General features: G+C 42.1%; 1 protein-coding gene across 3 annotated transcripts in view; it reads right to left on the bottom strand.

The window, feature by feature from the left end:
- The window catches only part of GNB1 (G protein subunit beta 1), a 91,932-nt gene that overhangs the window by 50,670 nt on the left and 28,581 nt on the right, over positions 1 to 12,681 (bottom strand). The gene's annotated exons all lie outside the window — the stretch shown is intronic.

The raw sequence follows: 12,681 nt of genomic DNA, 5'->3' as shown, positions 1-12,681 counted from the left end.
TATGAAGGTGCACCAGGGGCAGGAGAGGTGCACAGGAACACTTGTGATGCGCCTACCTAAAACAGTTTTGGCTAACCCTAGCTGCTGAATAATAAGCTTCTAACCATGCTCAGTTTTTTTTTTTTTAATTAATTTATTTATTTTTGGCTGCGTTGGGTCTTTGTTGCTGTGCGTGGGCTTTCTCTAGTTGCGGGGAGCAGGGGCTACTCTTCGTTGCGGTGCATGGGCTTCTCATTGCAGTGGCTTCCCTTGTTGCGGAGCACGGGCTCTAGGCGCGCGGGCTTCAGTAGTTGTGGCTCGCAGGCTCTACAGCGCAGGCTCAGTAGTTGTGGCGCACGGGCTTAGCTGCTCCGCGGCATGTGGGATCTTTCCCGGACCAGGGCTCGAACCCGTGTCCCCTGCATTGGTAGGTGGATTCTTAACCACTGCGCCATCAGGGAAGCCCTCAATTGTTTTTTAAATTATCCTGTATTTTCTTGTGTTCATTAAAAGCTTAAAAAAACACACACACTTCACTGTGGTTTCCATATGAGACGGTAAATCTTTGGAGGAAAAGTTATGAGGTAAACTACTTATTTTTTGCAGAAGGGTGGTTAACTATGCAATATGACCTGCAAAGAGTTCCAACTGGGAATGTAAATTGATACAGCCACTATGGAGAAGAGTATGGAGGTTCCTTAAAAAAGTAAAAACAGAATTACTATATGACCCAGCAATCCCAACACTGGGCATATACCCAGAGAAAACCGTAATTCAAAAAGACACATGCGGGGCTTCCCTGGTGGCACAGTGGTTGAGAATCTGCCTGCCAATGCAGGGGACACGGGTTCAACCCCTGGTCCGGGAAGACCCCACATGCCGCGGAGCAACTAAGCCTGTGCGCCACAACTACTGAGCCCATGTGCCGCAACTACTGAAGCCCATGCGCCTAGAGCCCGTGCTCCACAACGAGAGAAGCCACTGCGATGAGAAGCCAGCACACGGCAACGAAGAGTAGCCCCCGCTCGCGTCAACTAGAGAAAGCCCGCGCGCAGCAACGAAGACCCAACACCGCCAAAAATGAATAAATAAAATAAATACATTTATTAAAACAAAAAAAGACACATGCACCCAATGTTCATTGCAGCACTATTTACAATAGCCAGGTCATGGAAGCAACCTAAATGTCCATCAACAGAGGAATGGATAAAGAAAATATGGTACATATATACAATGGAATATTACTCAGACATAAAAGGGAATGAAATTGGGTCATTTGCAGAGACATGGATGGATCTAGAGACTGTCATACAGAGTGAAGTAAGTCAGAAAGGGAAAAACAAATATCGTATATTAACGCATATATGTGGAACCTAGAAAAATGGTACAGGTGAACTGGTTTGCAGGGCAGAAACAGACACACAGATGTAGAGAACAAACGTATGGACACCACGGGGGGAAAGTGGCAGGGGTGGTGGTCGTGGTGGGATGAATTGGGAGATTGGGATTGACATGTATACACTAATATGTATAAAATGGATAACTAATAAGAACCTGCTGTATAAAAATATAAAATAAAATTCAAAAAAAAAAAAAAAAAAAAGAGCTCCAACTTTTTCCCCAACTTTGGTTTGCCTAGGAAAATAGCTCAAATTTTGCAATAAAAAACTAACTTTACTATCAAGCACAGTAGTAACTGCTGAACATTTGGCATGTTTTGGGGGGAAGAAGTATGCAAATACAGCCAGGGATACATCAATATGGAAAAATGGATAGAAGCAGCAACATGCTCAGAGCACTTTAAATCCAATACAGAAACAGGAGGCACAACCACAGCACTGACAGTCTCCTCCCAGGGCTGCCTATATTTCCAGACTGAAACGATGTGCCAAGCGCCCAGCACAATGACTGAAGAGACACTGAAATCAAGCTACATCATGTTTCAGAACTCCAGAAGCAAAAGTAAGATTCTAAAAGCTTCCAGATGGAAAAAATCGGTGGTATACAAAGGATTAAGAATCAACAGCTCTGAATTCCCAACAGCAACACTGGAAACTGGGAGAAAACAATGTCCTGAACTAATTCCAAGCAAGAACTGTATACTCAAAACGATCAATCCTAAGGTCAGAATAAAGACATACAAAGTCTAGGAAGCTACTAAAGGATATTTTCCCCCAAAAGGGGAAGAAATGAGGAAGACATCATCACATCTGGAACTCAGGAGATCCAGAGGAAACATGATTTCCTGCTCTTTCTTTTGTGGACCTTAGATTCGGTGGTTAATGCGCTCTTTGATACAATAATGATATTCCGATACACTGACCATCCCAGAAGGTCTGACCCACATGGCACTCAGGTGTGTTATCAGGCACTGCTCTGAGCCCTGTGCCTACTGTTCCTCTAAGGCCCACAGCAATTTAATGAGCAAGCATTAGGAGTGTACCCACTATGTTACGGATAGCTAAACTGATAGAGCCTAAGACCCCAAACTAGATTTTAAACATGTATCTGGAAAAAAGACATAGGTCAAATTATTGTTAACCAACCCTAAAATTTATCAGGTACCTACTACATGCCAAACGCTATGCTGCTAAGTACTTTATACACATCATCTGATTAATTCCTCAATAACCCAACGAGTACATACTGTTATCATCATTCCTTGTCATTTCAATTCTGTAAAATTACAGAAAAGACAGCTCAGGCAAAGAAAGGTCAGCAACTAACTCAAAGTTGAACAAAGAGCAAGAGGCACAGTTAGCACTGCACCCAGTGAAGGGACTCAAGCCCAGGGGCTTACGTTGGCACTAAACTTACTGTCATTTTAAAATAATAAGTCTGTGTACATTTTCTAAAAAGAAAGAAAATCAGACACAAAAACTAAATTTGTCCCTTTGCTCAGAATGTCCTTTGGCCTCTCTTCCCCTCTGCCAGGAAACAGCACTCAACCTTAGAGACAGATCTTTATTAAACCCTCCTGACTGCCCCTCTCCCCAACTACCCAGCCTCCCTCCTGTTCTCTGACCCACTGCCATGTTCCCATCCTACTAGGCTGTAAGCAAGGACTGTGCCTTGCCTTCACCGCTGCTTTGAACACTTTGCTTTGGAGCGGAGGGGTCTGTCACCTTACAGACCACCTTTTCTAAGAGCTGCCCCCATTGTTCCTCCTCCAAACCCTGGTCTTGGGATGGTCCCCTGGCTCCCACTCACCCCAGTCAGAGCTGACCACACCAAGGACAGGTACCCAGCTCAAGTCAGACCAAACACACTGTATCCCCCAATAACGAGGAAACTGAGACTGAGAGTGCAGTGGGCTCTCTGGGTCTGGAAGTGGGACATGAACTGGAGAGCTGTCGCAGGCCGCCCTCCACAGCGCAGACGGAGCAGCAGAAAGAAGAGCAACACAGATGCACAAGAGGGGCACACTCCCCACTGTTCCTGTCCCTTCCCAGGGCCTCTGCACTCCAGTCTTACAATTAATTCTTCTTTTTTCTTTTTTTTTTAATATTTGAATTTTATTTTATTTTTTTATACAGCAGGTTCTTATTAGTTATCAATTTTATACATATTGCCGTATATATGTCAATCCCAATCTCCCAATTCATCCCACCACCACCACCCCCCCGCTTTCCCCCCTCGGTGTCCATACGTTTGTTCTCTACATCTGTGTCTCTATTTCTGCCTTGCAAACCGGTTCGTCTGTACCATTTTTCTAGATTCCACATATATGCAATAATATACGATATTTGTTTTTCCCTTTCTGACTTACTTCACTCTGCATGACAGTCTCTAGGTCCATCCACGTCTCTACATCTTCATGTTTTTTCTTAATCTGGAGCTTCAGTTGGTTGGTTTCTTGCAACCAAATAACTCTACTAAAACTACCTGTATATCATACCTACGCCAGCACCAAGCATCCATTCCCTAAGTGCTTGCAAATAACTCCATGACCTCCTCAGTTTAGGGCTTCACCAACAGTCTCTGCGAGAGGACCCCCAAATTCCCACCTGTCTTATCTTCCAAGCCTGAACCCTTAGCCTCCAGTTACACACCCTTTGCCTCCCACCTGGGGGATGGCAGCAACAGACCCTTAGCCCCCTTACCTGACCGTATGAGCAACACCTGACGTGCCAATCACCTCCTCCTCCTCGAACGCTGGGTGAGGGGATACCATTCTTTTGCTGTCCCCCATCTCCTTGCTACGCCCTTTCCTGACTGCAGCCCGATCCCTAGAATTCTGGCAGTGCAGTGCTCTAAGGGCTCAATCCCCTATCACAGTAACAGGCTTTCCTTTCCAAACCCCTGACGGTGGATTCACTGCCCACTTCCGGCACAGAAAACCCCCTCCCCCCAAGCTGCCACTCAATCCTACCCATCCCCCTGTCTCCCCCCCCCGCCCCGGACTCCACTCCCACTGTCCGGGCCTTTGCCTAGCCTGCTATTAACTTGCTTCCCCAGCCACCTCTTTCCCTCTCCAGCCATCCTATACACCACTGCCTGATTTATCTTTCTGAAGGGCAGCTCTTGACATCTGACTCCAGTCTTCAAGTGCTCCTCCTACAGAAGAAAATCAAACTTTTTAGCCTGGCCTAGTCGAAAGCCCTTGTACCTTACCCACCATACTTTCAGGCACCCTCCCCCAGGATTCTGGTTCATCGAGTCTGAGGATGGCCAAATACACGTACACAAACGCTGTGGGTGACCTGGGGCTCTCCGCCAGATTTGGACCAAGATCCTGACCACCAGTCCCTTACAGAGAAATCCGAGAAACATTAATGTATTCTTGCCTTGAAGAGTTAGAGACAACTTTTAAAAAGTAATATATTTCCCCACAGTCAAGAAAAAGGACATGCTTCCAAAACTTACCAGCTGAAGACATGAGCATCGTATTTCCTATAAAAACTGCAAAACAGAAGGCACTCTGAATTGAAGTGTTTCTGTCACTCAAATTCTAAAGCGTCTGTGATTTATGATGGGAACTAGAAAGAAGCAAGAATCATAGACACTCTGTGCCTTCAGACCATTCAGAATCCGGCAGTGCTCTTTACTGTGAAGCTCAGCTGATGTCTGTGTTTATTATGCAGTCTCTGTTAGAAAAGCATTTCGTGAACCTGTTCTTGTGCCATGCACCAGTTTAGGCCAGACTAAAGCAAGCAGGAATATTTACAGGCATACTTTGTTTTACTGCACTTCAGAGATACTGCGTTTTTTACAAACTGAAGAGTTGTGACAGCCCCATGTTGAGCAAGTCCATCAGCGCCGTTTTTCCAACAGCAATTACTCACTTTGTGTCTCTATGTCCCATTTTGGTAATTCTTGAAATATTTCAAACTTCTTAATTATTATTATATTTGTTATAGTGTTACTAACTAATGTTACTATTATAACTCACTGAAGGATCAAACAATGATTAGCACTCTTTAGCAATAAAGTATTTTTAATTTAAGGTCTGTATGTTTTTTTAGACATAATGCTATTGCACACTTAGCAGACTACAATATAGTGTAAACACAACTTTTATATGCACTGGGAAACAACCAAAAAAGTCATGTGATTTGTTTCATTGCAATACTCGCTTAACTGTGGTAGCAGAACCGAACCGGCAGTATCCCCAAAGTATGCCTGTACTTCCACTTTGAAAACATATAGATAGCCATGCTATACAGCAGCACTAAAATAGGATGAACGTTTTAAATTGTTTATAAAACATTTAACAATAAATGGTCTTGATATCTGGGCTCACGTTTGTGAGCCTTCATTCATGCACTCATCACGCCTGTTTCGTGCCAGGCACTGAAGCAGGGTCTCCACACACTGACTTGTCCTTGCCACTCAAGTTTCTCACCTGCTTAAACTAAACACTGATAAACGCAGCCACTTCTTATCTCTCTCTGGATGTGACAGGAGTTGCCAAATTAACTTTGTTTCCTCCATTCCTGGATTTTTACTCCAATTCCTATCCCTCTCTTAAAGGAAACCTTGTTGGTACAAAAAAGCCCAGTCATCAAAAAAGGGGTGAGAAGGGGGACCACAGTAAAGAAGCGGAAACACAACAAAGAAACGGGCATCAAAAATCTGTTTGGAGGACTTCCCTGGTGGTGCAGTGGCTAGGAATCCGCCTGCCAATGCAGGGGACACAGATTCGATCCCTGGTCCGGGAAGATCCCACATGCCGCGGAGCAACTAAGCCCGTGCACCACAACTACTGAGCCTGTGCTCTAGAGCCCGCGAGCCACAACTACTGAGCCCACGTGCCACAACTACTGAAGCCCGTGCACCTAGAACCCGTGTTGCACAACAAGAGAAGCCACCGCGCCACAGCAAGGAATGGCCCCCACTCAACACAACTAGAAAAAACCCCACGCAGCAACGAAGACCCAACGCAGCCAAAAAGTAAAATAAATAAACAAAAATCTGTTTGAAGGAGGATCTATACGTATCATTTTGGTCCCAAACTTTCCTTCCTAATTAAGCTTTAAGCAAGTGAATGCTCAAGATAAAATTCCTTGATTAAAGAATCATTAGTCATAGGAATTCACCAAGAAGCTTACTGAATACAAGAAAACCAAGCTTATAAGCTTATAACCAAGCTTTGGTTATTATAATAACCAAATGTCCATCTAAGTTATTCATTAATTAGTAAAAAGTAAATGGGAGAGAGGAACCAAGATGGCAGAGTAGAAGAATGTGCTCTTACTCCCTCTTGCGAGAACACCAGAATCACAACTAGCTGCTGGACAATCATCGACAGGAAGACACTGGAACTCACCAAAAAAGATACCCCACATCCAAAGACAAAGGAGAAGCCACAGTGAGACGGTAGGAGGGGTGCAATCACAGTAAAATAAAATCCCGTAACTGGTGGGTGGGTGACTCACAGACTGGCGAACACTTATACCACAGAAGTCCACCCACTGGAGTGAAGGTTCTGAGCCCCATGTCAGGCTTCCCAACCTGGGGGTCCGGCAACAGGAGAGGAGGAATTCCTAGAGAATCAGACTTTGAAGCCTAGTGGGAATTGACTGCAGGACTTCAACAGGACTGGGGGAAACAGAGACTCCACTCTTGGAGGGCACACACAAAGTAGTGTGCACACCGGGACCCAGGGGAAGGAGCAGTGACCCCAGAGGAGACTGAACCAGACCTACCTGCTAGTGTTGGAGGGTCTCCTGCAGAGGCGGGGGGTGGCTGTGGCTCACCGTGGGGACAAGGACACTGGCAGCAGAAGTTCTGGGATGTAGTCCTTGGCGTGAGCCCTCCCAGAGTCCGCCATTAGCCCCACCAAAGAGCCCAGTTAGGCTCCAGTGTTGGGTCACCTCAGGCCAAACAACCAACATGGAGGGAACCCAGCCCCACCCATCAGCAGTCAAGCGGATTAATAAAGTTTTACGGAGCTCCGACTGCCACAGCAACAGTCAGCTCTACCCACCACCAGAGCCTCCCATCGAGCCTCTTAGATAGCCTCAACCACCAGAGGGCAGACAGCAGAAGCAAGAACAACTACAATCCTGCAGCCTGTGGAACAAAAAAACCACATTCACAGAAAGACAGACAAGATGAAAAGGCAGAGGGCTATGTACCAGATGAAGGAACAAGATAAAACCCCAGAAAAACAACTAAATGAAGTGGAGATAGGCAACCTTACAGAAAAAGAATTCAGAATAATGACAGTAAAGATGATCCAGGACCTCGGAAAAAGAATGGAGGCAAAGATCAAGAAGATGCAAGAAATGTTTAACAAAGACCTAGAAGAATTAAAGAACAAACAGAGACGAACAATACAATAACTGAAACGAAAACTACACTAGAAGGAATCAATAGCAGAATAACCTGAGGCAGAAGAACGGATAAGTGACCTGGAAGACAGAATGGCGGAAATTCACTGCTGTGGAACAGAATAAAGAAAAAAGAATGACAAGAAATGAAGACAGCCTAAGAGACCCCTTGGACAACATTAAATGCAACAACATTCGCATTATAGGGATCCCAGAAGGAGAAGAGAGAAAGGACCCGAGAAAATATTTGAAGAGATTATAGTCAAAAACTTCCCTAACATGGGAAAGGAAACAGCCACCTAAGTCCAGGAAGCGCAGCGAGTCCCATACAGGACAAGCCCAAGGAGAAACACGCCGAGACACATAGTAATCAAACTGGCAAAAATTGAAGACAAAGAAAAATTATTGAAAGTAGCAAGGGAAAAATGACAAATAACATACAAGGGAACCCCCATAAGGTTAACAGCTGATTTCTCAGCAGAAATTCTACAAGCCAGAAGGGAGTGGCATGATATACTTAAAGTGATGAAAGGGAAGAACCTACAACCAAGATTACTCTACCGAGCAAGGATCTCATTCAGATTCGATGGAGAAATCAAAAGCTTTACAGACAAGCAAAAGCTAAGAGAATTCAGCACCACCAAACCAACTCTACAACAAATGCTAAAGGAACTTCTCTAAGTGGGAAACACAAGAGAAGAAAAGGACCTACAAAAACAAACCCCCTAAAATTAAGAAAATGGTAATAGGAACATACATATCGATAATTACCTTAAATGTGAATGGATTAAATGCTCCAACCAAAAGACACAGGCTTGCTGAATGGATACAAAAACAAGACCCAAATATATGCTGTCTACAAGAGACCCACTTCAGACCTAGGGACACATACAGACTGAAAGTGAGGGGATGGAAAAAGAGATTCCACGCAAATGGAAATCAAAAGAAAGCTGGAGTAGCAGTACTCATATCAGATAAAATAGACTTTAAAACAAAGAATGTTACAAGAGACAAGAAAGAACACTACATAATGATCAAGGGATCAATCCAAGAAGAGATAACAATTATAAATATATATGCACCCAACACAGGAGCACCTCAATACATAAGGCAACTGCTAACAGCTATGAAAGAGGAAATCAACAGTAACACAATAATAGTGGGGGACTTTAACACCTCACTTAACACCAATGGACAGATCATCCAAAATGAAAATAAATAAGGAAACAGAAGCTTTAAATGACACAACAGACCAAACAGATTTAATTGATATTTATAGGACATTCTATCCAAAAACAGCAGATTACACTTTCTTCTCAAGTGTGCACAGAACATTCTCCAGGATAGATCACATCTTGGGTCACAAATCAAGCCTCAGTAAATTTAAGACAATTGAAATCATATCAAGCATCTTTTCTCATCACAACGCTATGAGACTAGAAATGAATTACAGGGGAAAAAAACGTAAAAAACACAAACACATGGAGGCTAAACAATACGTTACTAAATAACCAAGAGATCACTGAAGAAATCAAAGAATACCTAGAGACAAATGACAATGAAAACATGATGATCCAAAACCTATGGGATGCAGCAAAAGCAGTTTTAAGAGGGAAGTTTATAGCTATACAAGCCTACCTCAAGAAATAAGAAAAATCTCAAATAAACAATCTAACCTTACACTTAAAGGAACTAGAGAAAGAAGAAGAAACAAAACCCAAAGTTAGAAGAAGGAAAGAAATCATAAAGATCACAGCAGAAATAAATGAAACAGAAACAAAGAAAACAATAGCAAAGATGAATAAAACTAAAAGCTGGTTCTTTGAGAAGATAAACAAAATCGATAAACCATTAGCCAGACTCATCAAGAAAAAGAGAGAGAGGACTCAAATCAATAAAATTAGAAATGAAAAAGGAGAAGTTACAACAGACACCACAGAAATACAAAGCATCCTAAGAGACTACTACAAGCAACCCTATGCCAATAAAACGGACAACCTGGAAGAAATGGACAAATTCTTAGAAAGGTATAACCTTCCAAGACTGAACCAGGAAGAAATAGAAAATATGAACATACCAATCACAAGTAATGAAATTGAAACTGTGATTAAAAATCTTCCAACAAACAGAAGTCCAGGACCAGATGGCTTCACAGGTGAATTCTATCAAACATTTAGAGAAGAGCTAACACCCATCCTTCTCAAACTCTTACAAAAAATTGCAGAGGAAGGAACACTCCCAAACTCATTCTATGAGGCCACCATCACCTTGATACCAAAACCAGACAAAGATACTACAAAAAAAGAAAATTGCAGACCAATATCACTGATGAATATAGATGCAAAAATCCTCAACAAAATACTAGCAAACAGAATCCAACAACACATTAAAAGGATCACACACCATGATCAAGTGGGATTTATCCCAGGGATGCAAGGATTCAATATACGCAAATCAATCAATGTGATACACCATATTAACAAATTGAAGAATAAAAACCATATGATCATCTCAATAGATGCAGAAAAAGCTTTTGACAAAATTCAACACCCATTTATGATAAAAACTCTCCAGAAAGTGGGCATAGAGGGAACCTACCTCAACATAATAAAGGCCATATACAACAAACCCACAGCAAACTTCATTCTCAATGGTGAAAAACTGAAAGCATTTCCTCTAAGATCAGGAAGAAGACAAGGATGTCCACTCTCACCACTATTATTCAACATAGTTTTGGAACTCCTAGCCATGGCAATCAGAGAAGAAAAAGAAATAAAAGGAATACAAATTGGAAAAGGAGAAGTAAAACTGTCACTGTTAGCAAAGGACATGATACTATACACAGAGAATCCTAAAAATGCCACCAGAAAACTACTAGAGCTAATCAATGAATTTGGTAAAGTTGCAGGATACAAAATTAATGCACAGAAATCTGTTGCATTCCTGTACACTAATGATGAAAAATCTGAAAGAGAAATTAAGGAAACACTCCCATTTACCATTGCAACAAAAAGAATAAAATACCTAGGCATAAACCTACCTAGGGAGACAAAAGACCTGTATGCAGAAAACTATAAGACACTGAAGAAAGAAATTAAAGATGATATCAACAGATGGAGAGATATACCATGTTCTTGGATTGGAAGAATCAATATTGTGAAAATGACTATACTACCCAAAGCAATCTACAGATTCAATGCAATCCCTATCAAACTACCAATGGCATTTTTTACAGAACTAGAACAAAAGAATCTTAAAATTTGTATGGAGTCACAAAAGACCCTGAATAGCCAAAGCAGTCTTGAGGGGAAAAAAAACGGAGCTGGAGGAATCAGACTCCCTGACTTCAGACTATACTACAAAGCTACAGTAAGCAAGACAATATGGTACTGGCACAAAAACAGAAACATAGATCAATGGAACAAGATAGAAAGCCCAGAGATAAACCCACGCACCTATGGTCAACTAATCTATGACAAAGGAGGCAAGGGTATACAATGGAGAAAATGACAGTCTCTTCAATAAGTGGTGCTGGGAAAACTGGACAGCTACATGTAAAAGAATGGAATTAGAACACTCCCTAACACCATACACAAAAATAAACTTAAAACGGATTCGAGACCTAAATGTAAGACCGGGCACTATAAAACCCTTAGAGGAAAACATAGGAAGAACACTCTTTGACATAAATCACAGCAAGATCTTTTTTGATCCATCTCCTAGAGTAATGGGAATAAAAACAAAAATAAAAAAATGGGACCTAATGAAACTTAAAAGCTTTTGCACAGCAAAGGAAACCATAAACAAGACGAAAAGACAACCCTCAGAATGGGAGAAAATATTTGCATACGAACCAACAAAGGATTAATCTCCAAAATATATAAACAGCTCATGAAGCTCAATATTAAAGAAACAACCCAATCCAAAAATGGGCAGAAGACCTAAATAGACATTTCTCCAAAGAAGACATACAGATGGCCAAGAAGCACATGAAAAGCTGCTCAACATCACTAATTATTAGAGAAACGCAAATCAAAACTACAATGAGGTATCACCTCACACCAGTTAGAATGGGCATCATCAGAAAATCTACAAACAACAAATGCTGGAGAGGGTGTGGAGAAAAGGGAACCCTCTTGCACTGTTGATGGGAATGTAAATTGATACAGCCACTATGGAGAACAGTATGAAGGTTCCTTAAAAAACTAAAAATAGAATTACCATATGACCCAGCAATCCCACTACTGGGCATATACCCAGAGAAAACCGTAATTCTAAAGGACACATGTACCCCAATGTTCATTGCAGCACTATTTACAATAGCCAGGTCATGGAAGCAACCTTAATGCCCATCGACAGACGAATGGATGAAGAAGATGTGGTACATATATACAATGGAATATTACTCAGCCATAAAAAGGAACGAAATTGAGTCATTTCTTGAGACGTGGATGGATCTAGAGACTGTCGTACAGAGTGAAGTAAGTCAGAAAGAGAAAAACAAATATCGTATATTAACACATGTATGTGGAACCTAGAAAAATGGTACAGATGAACCAGTTTGCAGGGCAGAAGTTGAGACACAGATGTAGAGAACAAACATATGGACACCAAGGGGGGAAAGCCGCTGGGGGGTGGGGATGGTGGTGTGCTGGCGATTGGGATTGACATGTATACATTGATGTGTATAAAATTGATGACTAATAAGAACCTGCTGTATAAAAAAATAAATAAAATTAAATTAAAAAATTAAAAAAAAAAAAAAAGTAAAATGACAGGACTTCCCTGGTGGCGCAGTGGTTAAGAATCTGCCTGCCAATGCAGGGGACACGGGTTTGAGCCCTGGTCCGGGAAGATCCCACATGCCGCGGAGCAACTAAGCCCATGCGCCACAACTACTGAGCCTGCGCTCTAGAGCCCGCGAGCC

This window comes from Balaenoptera borealis (assembly GCF_965194805.1).
Source record: "Balaenoptera borealis genome assembly, chromosome: 1".
In the NCBI taxonomy this organism is placed as follows: Eukaryota; Metazoa; Chordata; class Mammalia; order Artiodactyla; family Balaenopteridae; genus Balaenoptera; species Balaenoptera borealis.
This window is presented reverse-complemented; position numbering and strand designations above follow the sequence as displayed.